The sequence below is a fragment of the Ursus americanus genome, chromosome X (assembly GCF_024610735.1).
Source record: "Ursus americanus isolate L20-20 chromosome X, mUrsAme1.1.p, whole genome shotgun sequence".
Lineage (NCBI taxonomy): Eukaryota > Metazoa > Chordata > Mammalia > Carnivora > Ursidae > Ursus > Ursus americanus.
Window position 1 is genome coordinate 65,465,016 of NC_142164.1, and position 12,113 is coordinate 65,477,128.

Sequence of the window (12,113 nt, forward strand, 5' to 3'; positions counted from 1 at the left end):
CACTTTCCTTACCCTTCCCGATTATATGAGCCAATATAGTCCCTTTTTTGCTTATAGTGCTTTGAATTGGATTTCTGTCTGTCTTTTTTTTAAAATTTCAATTCCAGTATATTTAACATGCAGTGTTATATTAGTTTCAGGTGTACAACAATAGCCAAGGATTTTTGTTTGCTGTAATAGAAAAAAAGGCCTGCGTAATACAGTCTTGAAACATGAGTAGGCATTTTTTTTAAAGATTTTATTTATATGACAGAGAGAGACAGCCAGCGAGAGAGGGAACACAAGCAGGGGGAGTGGGAGAGGAAGAAGCAGGCTCCCAGCGGAGAAGCCCGATGTGGGGCTCGATCCCAGAGCTCTGGGATAATGCCCTAAGCCGAAGGCAGACGCATAAGGACTGCGCCACCCAGGCACCCCATGAGTAGGCATTTTTAAGCTAAGAAAGGAGGGACATTTCGAATAAGAGACAGCATGGGCAAAAGCCTAGAGGTTTGAAATGTTCACTTGTGGCTAACATAATGCCAAACGAAAGAAAGAACTGAAAATGAAAGAAAACATCTTATGTGGAACAATGTTGTAAACATCTATTCATAATAAAATAATTTTAAAAAATAGAAATAGAAGGATGTTTTCTTTCTTTCTTTCTTTCTTTCTTTCCTCCTTCCTTCCTTCCTTCCTTCCTTCCTTCCTTCCTTCCTTCCTTTTCGAAGGATGTTTTCTTAATGTGGTAGAGAGAATCCCAAACTAACAGTCCCCATACTTACTCCCTTTTAAATTGCAAATAAAATAAGGATGCCTGTTATTGCCATTATTATTTAATATTGTCTTGGGTGTTCTGGCTCCTGCTGTAAGATTTGAAACAGAAATAAGAGGAATCAATATTTGAAAAGAAAAGACAAAAATATTACTTGCAGATGATGTGGTTTTATGCCTAAATATTCCCCAGGTAAGAAAAATATACAAAAATCAGTAGCAATCTTGTACACCATAAATAACCAGTTAGAAAAAATAATGCGTGATAGTAATAAATACATATGTATGCAATATTTTTAAATAAATTCAATGAGAGAGATGTATGGCCTAAGAAAGACTACAAAGCTTAACTGAGAAATATAATATGGCTTTAATAGAGAGACATCTTTTGTTTCTAGATAGAAAAACTAAATATAAGAATACTAGTTCTAGGGGCGCCTGGGTGGCTCAGTCTTTAAGCCTCTGCCTTCGGCTCAGGGTGTGATCCCAGGGTCCTGGGTTGGAGCCCCGCATCGCATTGGGCTCCTCCACTGGAAGCCTGCTTCTTCCTCTCCCACTCCCCCTGCTTGCTTGTGTTCCCTCTCTCGCTGGCTGTCTCTCTTTCTGTCAAATAAATAAATAAAATCTTAAAAAAAAAAGAATATTAGTTCTATAGGAGCACCTGGCTGGCTCAGGACATAAAGCATGTGACTCTTGATCTTGGGGTTGTGAGTTCAAACCCCATATTGGGCATAGCGTTTACTTTAAAAAAAAAAAAGAATATTAGTTCTCTTAAAATAAATTTATGAATTTATTGTGATTCCACTTAGAACCTCAACAAAATTTTTCTTGAAACTCAATATAGTCAGTTCTGCTATAAGCAACATATGCATTTCTAAAAATCACCCAGCTATGCAAAATTGTGCAATAAAAGCCACATGGCCTCTGGGTAAAATGGGATTAGAGGCACAACACTAAAAATCCATGTCAGTGACACCAAAATGATAGGAAGTTAATAAGAAATGGTATCACAGTTTTACACGTGTTCAATGATAAGAAACATATGAGTACTATAATAAATATGGCACTTTACCTTGAAAAAGACCTAAAGTGTGCTTGGGAAAGTGAGCATTGAGTGGTTTTAGCTTGTGAATTACTGTGAAATGGTGGAAGGAGTTCTCTGAAATTTGACAGAAAGTTGTAACAGCAGATGTGGATGGGTGTGACCGGATGTAGATGTCCGCAAGTGTATGGCTGTGTTCGTTCTGTGTATTCCTGCGTGGCTGGCTTCATCTGGGTGCAGTTTGCTGCATTCATTTACTGTTTCCCATAGACGAAATTGCACACAAGCCAAGGTGAAATTCACATTTTGCTCAAATCGTTGCCTGATATATCAATTGCTTTGGAACAAATTCTCATTTTCAAAATAAGCATTATGGCAGAAATGATTTAAAATGACTGCTTCACTTTGAGAAATAAAGGGCTTGAAGTACTTTGCTAAAGGAGCAAGTCTTTCCTTAACAAATGTTAAAATATGATAAAGCACCCATTAGTTAAAATGTGCTAGGAAAAGAAACTTAGAAACTACATAAATGTGCATAAATAGGGGAGTGGTTAAATAAATTATGGGCCCTCCAAACTCTGGAACACTAGATAGCCATCTAAAAAAGTCAGTGTGTTTGTGTGTGTGTGGGGGGGTCTACGAGTACTGATTTGGAAAGCAGTCCAAAGTATACTTTTAAGAAAAAAGTAAAGAGCAGAATATGTGTATATATATTCATGTTTGTATTTTTCAGGGATATATGTGTTTATATTATGCATATGTTTTCTTGTAAAAGCACAGAATCTGGAAGAAAACAAAAGAAAGTTAACAGAAGGGATATCACACTGGGTGGCAGTGGAATTTTACTTACTCTCTTTCTCATGAACATGTTTTGCTTTTTGCGATACTTAATTTTTAAGAAAGTAATCTCTACACCCAAAGTGGGGCTCAAACTCATGACCTCTAGATCAAGAGTCCTGTGTTCTACCGACTGAGCCAGCCAGCCAGACGCCCCTGCTTTTGCAATTTTTATTTGTTAGCGATAGAGAGAGACAGAGCACAAGCATGGGGAGCTGCAGGCAGAGGCAGGAGCAGGCTCCCTGCTGAGCAAGGAGCCTGATGCAGTACTTGATCCCAGGACCCTGGGGTCATGACCTGAGCCCAAAGCAGACGCTTAACCAAATGAGCCACCCAGGTGCCCTGCAATTTAGGGGCATCTGACACACAATGCACATTCAGATTTCCCCAATAGCATCCTTTATAGCTGTTTTTTAAAAATTTAAATCTGAGGTGCCTGGGTAGCTGAGTTGGTTGAGCATCTGACTCTTGATTTCAGCTCAGGCCTTGATCTCAGGGTCATGAGTTCAAGACCCACGTTGGGCTCCATGCTGGGCACGGAGCTTACTTAAAAATAAATAAATAAATAAATAAATAAATAAATAAATAAATAAATAAAATTTCAGTCAAAGTTCCAGTTAAGGAATAGGCACTTTATTTTTTTTAAAGATTTTATTTATTTATTTTTATTTATTTATTTTTAAAGATTTTATTTATTTGTCAGAGAGAGAGCACAGGCTGGGGAGCGGCAGGCAGAGGGAGAAGCAGGCTCCCTGCTGTGCAAGGAGCCCAATGCGGGCCTAGATCCCAGGACCCTGACATCATGACCTGAGCCAAAGGCAAGTGCTTAATTGACTGAGGCACCCAGGCATCCCTGTTTATTATTATTTTTTAAAGTAATCTCTACACCCAATACGGGGCTCGAATTTACAACCGCAAGATCAAGAGTCATTTTCTCTATGACTGAGCCATCCAGGCACCCCTAGTCTCCTCCTTTTTTAATTTTTTTTTTTAACTAATCTCTATACCCAACATGGGGCTCAAACTCTCCACCGCAAGATCTAGAGTCGCATGCTCTTCTGCCTGAGCCAGCCAGGTGGCCCTCTTTAGTCTTATTTAATCTAAAAAACCTCCTTTTTTTTCCCTTTTGTCTTCAAGACATTTGCAGAGTTCTGGCTAGTTGTCTTTTGTCTTGGAGAATGTCTTACAATCTGAATTTGTCTGATTATATCCTCATGACTAGATTCATATTAAAAAGTTTTGGCAACGGGGTGCCTGGGTGGCACAGCAGTTAAGCGGCTGCCTTCGGCTCAGGGCGTGATCCCGGCGTTATGGGATCGAGCCCCATATCAGGCTCTTCCGCTATGAGCCTGCTTCTTCCTCTCCCACTCCCCCTGCTTGTGTTCCCTCTCTTGCTGGCTGTCTCTGTCGAATAAATAAATAAAATCTTTAAAAAAAAAATAAAAATAAAAAGTTTTGGCAAAAAATATGTCATGGGTGATATGTACCTCTCATTACATCACACCCAGAGGCCCATAATGTCAGTTTGTTCAACTATTTGCCATGCTAAATTTGATAATTTGGTTAAGGTGGTCCCCCCCAACCAGGTCCATCCACTGTAAAGATACTGTTGTAGGTAGAATTTTGGCCCCCACAACCTTCTCTCCCAGTGAATGTGTTGCATTACATGGCAAAAAGGACTTTGCAGTTATAATTAAGGTTACTAATTACTAAAATAGGGAGATTGTCTTGGATTATCTCAGTGGGCTCATTGTAATCACATGAGCCCTTAAAAGTAGATTTATTTATTCAAAGTAGAAGAATTTAATGCAATGTGGCTTAGAGATGGAGAAGACCACATGTTAGGGAAATATGGACTTCAGTCTTACAATGGCATGGAACTAAATTCTGCTAACAACTTGAATGAGCTTGGAAGTGGATTCTTCCCCAGAGTATCTAAAAAAGAATGCAGAAACTTTGATTTTTATCCCTGTGAGACCCTGAGCAAAGAAATGCAATGCAGTGCTGGACTTCTGACCTATATAGTATGGAATAATAAATTTGTGTTGTTCAAGCCAGTAAATTTGTAGTGATTTGTTACAGCAGAAATAGAAAATGAAGGCAATACCTTTCCCTGTGTAATTAATATGTATTTTGTGGGGTGGTACTTTGAGATCATGTGAATACCCCATTTCCCAACATTTAAGGATCATCTACTAATGATCCTGGTCTGAATCAGTTATTACTTTGGTCAGTGAAAGATGGTGATTTTCTAATGCTAGCATTTTTGTAGATTTATTAGCTGGCATTTTTCTACAAAGAAGAGCTCCCCACCCCTGCCTTTTTAAAAGTGTCTCTATGAACCTATGAAATCTTTTAAAATTCAGTGTATTTTTAAAAATTTATTTATCGGAGAGAGAGAGAGCACAAGCAGGCGGAGCAGCAGGCAAAGGGAGAAGCAGACTCCCTGCCAAGCAAGGATCCTAATATGGCACTCGATCCCAGGACCCTGGGATCATGACCAGAGCTGAAGGCAGATGCTTAACGGACTGAGCCACCCAGGTGTCCCAAAATTCAGTGTATTGGTCAGTACTATTAATATTCTTACAAAATTAAAATTGACAACCTTGAACATAAAATTTCAAAAATAGAATATATTCACATTCTCTGACTCAGCAAGTCCACTGCTAGGTCTATACCCAACAGGATTATGCACATGTGTTCAGCAAATAATATGTACTAGAACATTCATAGAAGTGCTATTTGTAGTAGCTAAAAACTATAAGCTAACAAAAAGTCGGTCAACAAGGTAGAAGGAATGAATTGTGACATATTCCCACAAAGGAATACTATACAGCCAAGAATTAATGATAGACAATGATGCACAACAATATGGATGAATCTCAGAAAGTTTTTTTTCGAGATTTTATTTATTTATTTGAGAGAGAGAGAGAATGAGAGAGGGAGAGAATGAGAGGGGGGAGGGTCAGAGGGAGAAGCAGACTCCCCACTGAGCAGGGAGCCTGATGCACGACTTGACCCTGGGACTCCAGGATCATGACTTGAGCCGAAGGCAGTCGCTTAACCAACTGAGCCACCCAGAGGTCCCAAATCTCAGAAAGTTAATGTTGAGTGAACTTCCTCAGTCTGGTGAAGGGTGTCTATAACAAACACACAGCTACCATCATACTTAATAGTGAAAAACTGAATAGTTTCCCCTATCAGGAACTAGACAAGGATGTTTACTCTCACCATTTCTATTCAACATTGTACTGCACTGAAGTTTGAGCTAGAGCAATTAGGCAAGGAAAAGAAATAAAAGGCCTCCGTATTGGAAGAGAAGAAGTAAAATTATCTTTATTTGCAAATGACATGATCTTTTATATAGAAAGTCCTAAGGAAGGGCATGTGGCTGGCTCAGTCACTGGAGCATGTGACTGTTGATCTCTGGGTTGTGAGTTCGAGCCCCACGTCTGAGGTAGAGATTACTTAAAGTTGTGGGTAGAGATTACTTAAAATAAATAAAATGGTTAAAGTGGCAAAGGTATGTGTACTTTACCCAAATAAAAAACTAAAAAAAAGAATTGGACAGCTACATGCAAAAGAATGAAACTTGAGCACTCTCTCACACCATACACAAAGATAAACTCCAAATGGGTGAAAGACCTCGATGTGAGACAGGAATCCATCAAAATCCTAGAGGAGAACATAGGCAACAACCTCTTTGACATCGGCCACAGCAACTTTTTTCATGACACATCTCCAAAGGCAAGAGAAACAAAAGAAAAAATGAACTTGTGGGACTTCATCAAGATCAAAAGCTTCTGCACAGCCAAGGAAACAGTCAAAAAAAACCTAAGAAGCAGCCCATGAAATGGGAGAAGATATTTGCAAATGACACTACAGATAAAAGACTGGTATCCAAGAGCTACAAAGAACTTCTCAAACTCAATACACAAGAAACAAATAAATCAAAAAATGGGCAGAAGATATGAACAGACACTTTTCCAATGAAGACATACAAATGGCTAACAGACACATGAAAAAATGTTCAAAATCATTAGCCATCAGGGAAATTCGAATCAAAACCACCTTGAGATACCACCTTACGCCCGTTAGAATGGCAAAAATGGACAAGGCAGGAAACAACAAATGTTGGAGAGGTTGTGGAGAAAGGGGATCCCTCCTACATTGTTGGTGGGAATGCAAGTTGGTACAGCCAATTTGGAAAACAGTGTGAAGGTCCCTTAAAAAGTTAAAAATTGAGCTACCCTGTGATCCAGCCATTGCAGTACTGGGTATTTACCCCAAAGATACAGACGTAGTGAAGAGAAGGGCCATATGCACCCCAATGTTCATAGCAGCATTGTCCACAATAGCTAAATCATGGAAGGAGCCGAGATGCCCTTCAACAGATGACTGGATTAAGAAGATGTCCATATATACAATGGAATATTACTCAGCCATCAAAAAGAACGATTTCTCAACATTTGCTGCAACATGGACGGGACTGGAGGAGATTATGCTAAGCGAAATAAGCCAAGAAGAGAAAGACAATTATCATATGATTTCACTCATTTATGGAACATAAGAAGTAGGAAGATTGGTAGGAGAAGAAAGGGAAGAAGAAGGGGGGGTAAACAGAGGGGGAATGAACCATGAGAGACTATGGACTCCGGGAAACAAACTGAGGGCTTCAGAGGGGAGGAGGGTGGGGGAATGGGATAGGCTGGTGATGGGTAGTAAGGAGGGCACGTATTGCATGGTGCACTGGGTGTTATATGCAAGTAATGAATCATGGAACATTGCATCAAAAACTAGGGATGTACTGTATGGTGACTAACATAATATAATAAAAAAATTATTTAAAAAAAAAGAAACTCCTAAGGAATCCATTAAAACACTATTAGAAACTAATAAGCGAGTTCAACCAAGTTGCAGGGTACAAAATCAATATACAAGTATCAGTTGCATTTCTTTCTTTTTTTTAAAGTAATCTCGATGCCCAATCTCTATGCTCTAAGTAATGTCTATGCTCGAACTCACTACCCTGAGATCAAGAGTTGCATGCTCTACTGACTGAGCCAGCCAGGCACCCCTCAATTATATTTTTATAGGGGCAATGTACAAACTGAAAATGAAATTAAGAAAAGAATTACACTTGTAATAACATCAAAAAGAATAATATACTTGGGAATAAATTTATTAAAAGTAGTACAAAACTTACACTGTGGAAACTACAAAATACTTTAGACGATATTAACGAAGCCCTTAAAAAATGGAAACACATCCTATGTTCACAGGTCGGAAGATTTGATGTTGTTAAGATGGCAGTATTCCTCAAATTGATCTATGGATTTCAGCCAATGCCCATCAATATTCCAGCTGTCTTCCTTGCAGAATCTAACAAGCTGATCCTAAATTTCGTATGGAAATTCAAGGGACATAGAAAGATAAAACAGTCTTGAAAAAGAAGAACAACGTTAAAGGACTCACATTTCCCAATTTCAGAACTTACTACAAAGCTAACAGTAACCAAGACAGTGTGGTACTGGCATAAATACAGACATATATGTCATTGGAACAGAATTTAATGTCCATAAGTAAATCCTCACGTATGTGGTCAATTGATTTTTGACAAGGGTGCAAGACAATTCAGTGGGGGAAAGAATAGTCTTTTCAATAAATGGTATTGGGACACTTGATATCCACATGCAAAAGAATGGATTTGGACCCCTACCTCACACCTTGTACAAACATTAACTCAAAATGGATCAAAGACCTAAATATAAGAAATAAAACCATAAAACTCTTAGCAGAAAACATAGGTGTAAATCTTTGTAACCATGGATTAGGGAGTGTTTTTTTTTTTTTTTTTACATGTGACAATTAAAGCAGAAGTAATCAAAGAAAAATAAATTGAACTTCATCAAAATGAAAAACATTTGTGCATCACGACACTATACTGAAAGTGAAAAGACAGCCCATAGAATGGGCAAAAACATTAGCAAGGAGTGCCTGGCTGGCTCAGTTAGTAGAGCACTCAACTCTTGATCTCAGGGGAGTGAGTTGAGCTCCATGATGGACATAGAGATTAATTAAAAAAATATATATGTATCTATGTGTGTATATATATGTATGTGTGTGTGTGTGTGTGTATTTGCAAATCTTATATCTTTTTTTAAGATTTTATTTTTAAGTAATCTCTACACCCAATGTGGGGCTTGAATTCACAACCCTGAGACCAAGAGTCGCATGCTCCACCCACTGAGCCAGCCAGGTGCCCTACAAATCTTATATCTGATAAGGGTCTAGTGTCTATACTATATAAGAAATCTTTAAAACTTAACAATAAAAAGACAACCCAATTAAAATTGGGCAAAGGATTTGAATAAATTTTTCTCCAAATAAGATATCCAAATAGGCAATAAGGACACAAGAAGATGCTCAACATCATTAGTCATTAGGGAACTGCAAATCAAAACCACAATAAGATACCACTTCACACTTACTAGGTTGGCTCTGACGAAAAAGATGACTTATGGGGCGCCTGGGTGGCTCAGATGGTTAAGCGTCTGCCTTCAGCTTGGGTCATGATCTCAGGGTCCTGGGATTGAGCCCTGAGTCGGGCTCCCCGCTCAGCAGGAAGTCTGCTTGTCCCTTTGCCCCTTGTGCTCTCTTTCTCATTCTGTGTCTCTTTCAAATAACTAAATAAAATCTTCAAAAAATTTTAGAAAAAGATGGCTTCTAACAAGTGTTGGTGAGAATGTTGAGTAATTAGAACGTTCATACACTGCTTGTCGGAATGTAAAGTGATACAGCCCTTGTAGAAAACAGTTCCTCCAAAGGTTAAATATAGAGTTACCATATGCTCTATCAGTTCCACTCCTAAGTATGTACTCTGAAGAATTTAAAACATAGTCCACAGAAAAACTTATACACTGGGATGCCTGGGTGGCTCATTTGGTTACGTGTCTGCCTTCCGCTCAGGTCACGAACCTGGGGTCCTGGGATCGAGTCCTGCATCGGGCTCCCTGCTCCATGGGGCGCCTGCTTCTCCCTCTGTCTGCCACTCCCCCTGCTTGTGCTCTCTCTCTCTGACAAATAAAATCTTTTTAAAAAAGAAAAAAGTTGTACACTGATGTTCATAGCAACATTATTCATAGAGCCAAAAAACATAGAAACAACTGAAACATCTATTGGTTAATGAATGGATAAATAAAATGTGGTATTTCATTACAATGAAACATTAATTGGCAATAAAAAGGAATGAAGTATTTATACATGGTACAACAGTGGATGAACCTTTAAAACATTATGGTAAATGAAAGAATTTGGTTCACAAAAGGCCACATACTGTATGATTCCACTTATGTGAAATGTCCAGAATGGGCAAATTATAGAGACTGAAAGTAGAATCATGGTTGCCTAGGGCTGGGGTGAGGGAGTTGGTAGGTTGGTAGGAAATGGGGAATGACTGGGAATTGGAAAAGGGTTTTTTGTGGGATGATGAAAATGTTCTAAAATTGATGGTAATGACAGATGCACAACTCTGATTATACCAAAAACTACTGAATTGTATACTTTACTTTTTATTTTTATTTTTTCAGAGGGGGGAGGGGCAGAAGGAGAGGGAGAATCTTAAGCGGGCTCCATGCCCAGCATGGAGCCTGGCTTGAGGCTCAATCTCAGGATGCTGAGATCATGACCTGAGCCAAAATCAAGAGTCGGACACTTAACTGACTGAGCCCCCCAGTTGCCCCTGAATTGTATACTTTAAAGGGGTGAATTTTATGGTATATGAATTTTATCTCAACAAAAGAGTACATACCGTATGATTACATTTACAGAAAGTGCAGAAACAGGTTTAAAAAAGTCTATGCTGTTAGAAGTCAGGATAAAGGTTACTCTTGGTAGGGGTGGGGGAGTACTAAGTGGAAGGAAGCATGAAGGGGATTTCTCGGGCCCTGATAATGTTTCCTTTCCTGATGTGGAGCTGTTATGTGTGTGTTCATTTTGTGAACGTTTATTGAACTGTTTGTTAATTATAAACAATGAATTTCTACTTTTATTTTGTTAGCAAATAACTTTAAACAATGATAGCTATGCTGTGGAAATTGTGGTAAAGCTGGTTTACTCTAACATGACAGATAGCACTGTAAATTGATTTTAAAAAATTTCCTTTGGTGAAGCACTGTAACAAGTATCAAAGTTTATAAACATCTTCATTATCTTTGACTCGATAATCATACTCCTGGGAATGAAGCCTAAGAAGGTAATTCTAGTAAATAGAGACATTGTGGGGTGTTTTTTTTTTTTTTTTGAGTCATTGTGTTAATGAAGGTGTTTCATAGAATAAAGGAAAACTGGAAACAACCTGAATAAATGTTTAAATGGTTAAATAAGTAATGTTGCCATCAGTGCTATGGAATGTCTTTTTAGAGATGTATTTATTTATTTGAGAGAGAGTGTGTAGGCACTTAAGTGGGGGAGGGGCAAAGGGAGAGGGAGAGAGAATCTCAAGCAGGCTCCTTGCTGAGTGCAGAGCCTGAGGCGGGGCTTGATCTTACCACCCTGAGATCTTGACCGGAGCCAAAACCAAGAGTTGGATGCTCAACGGACTGAGCCACCCAGATGCCACCCAGGTGCCCCAGTACTATGTAATATTATGCAACTACTAACAACGATAATTTTGAACAGAAGTAGTAATTTGGAAAAATATTTGATCCTGAAAAAAAGATAAAGTAAAATTATATAATTGAATACAGACAAAGGCCATAACAGAACATGCAGGGGTGCCTGGGTGGCTCAGATGGTTAAGCATCTGCCTTTGGCTCAGGTCATGATCCAGGGTCGTGGGATTGAGCCCCGCATCGGGCTCCCTGCTTGGCGGGGAGCTTGCTTCTCCCTCTCCCTCTACTGCTCCCCTTGCTTGTGTTCTCTCACTCTGTCAAATAAATAAAACCTTAAAAAAAAAAGATTAAAAAAAAAGAACATGCAGAAACACAAATAGTTGGCTTGTTAGGAATTGTGGGTGACTTTTTTGCAGTTTTCATTAATGTTAAGTTGTTTTATAATAAAAACAAATAATAACTTTAGTGTTTGGGGGCATCTGGCTGGCTCAGTCAGTGGAGCATGTGACTCTTGATCTCAGGACGGTGAGTTTAAGCCCTATGTTTGGTGTAGAGCTTACATTAAAAAAAAAGTGTTTGCACATGGCCATTGTACCACAAGAAAGAGATACTGAAGTTGGAGGAAGTCCATAATGATTGAGGACACCATGGAACTTCTGGAAAAATAAAAGCTGAGGAAGGAAATATGGTTGAATTCTATAAATTTGTGAAAGGGACGGATCGGTCAATGGGGATAGTTGTTCACAAAATCTGGGACTTCTAGAATTGGAGGGCACCTCCTGATGCTTCTAAGTCATTGACCAAATTTTTATTGGCTAATTGAGTACCTATTAGGTCTGCTGTTTGGCTTGAGTGTGAATTTATGACCAAAG

At 38.9% G+C, this 12,113-nt stretch overlaps 1 protein-coding gene across 5 annotated transcripts in view; it reads left to right on the forward strand.

The window, feature by feature from the left end:
* The window catches only part of SLC7A3 (solute carrier family 7 member 3), a 156,432-nt gene that overhangs the window by 123,583 nt on the left and 20,736 nt on the right, over positions 1–12,113 (forward strand). The gene's annotated exons all lie outside the window — the stretch shown is intronic.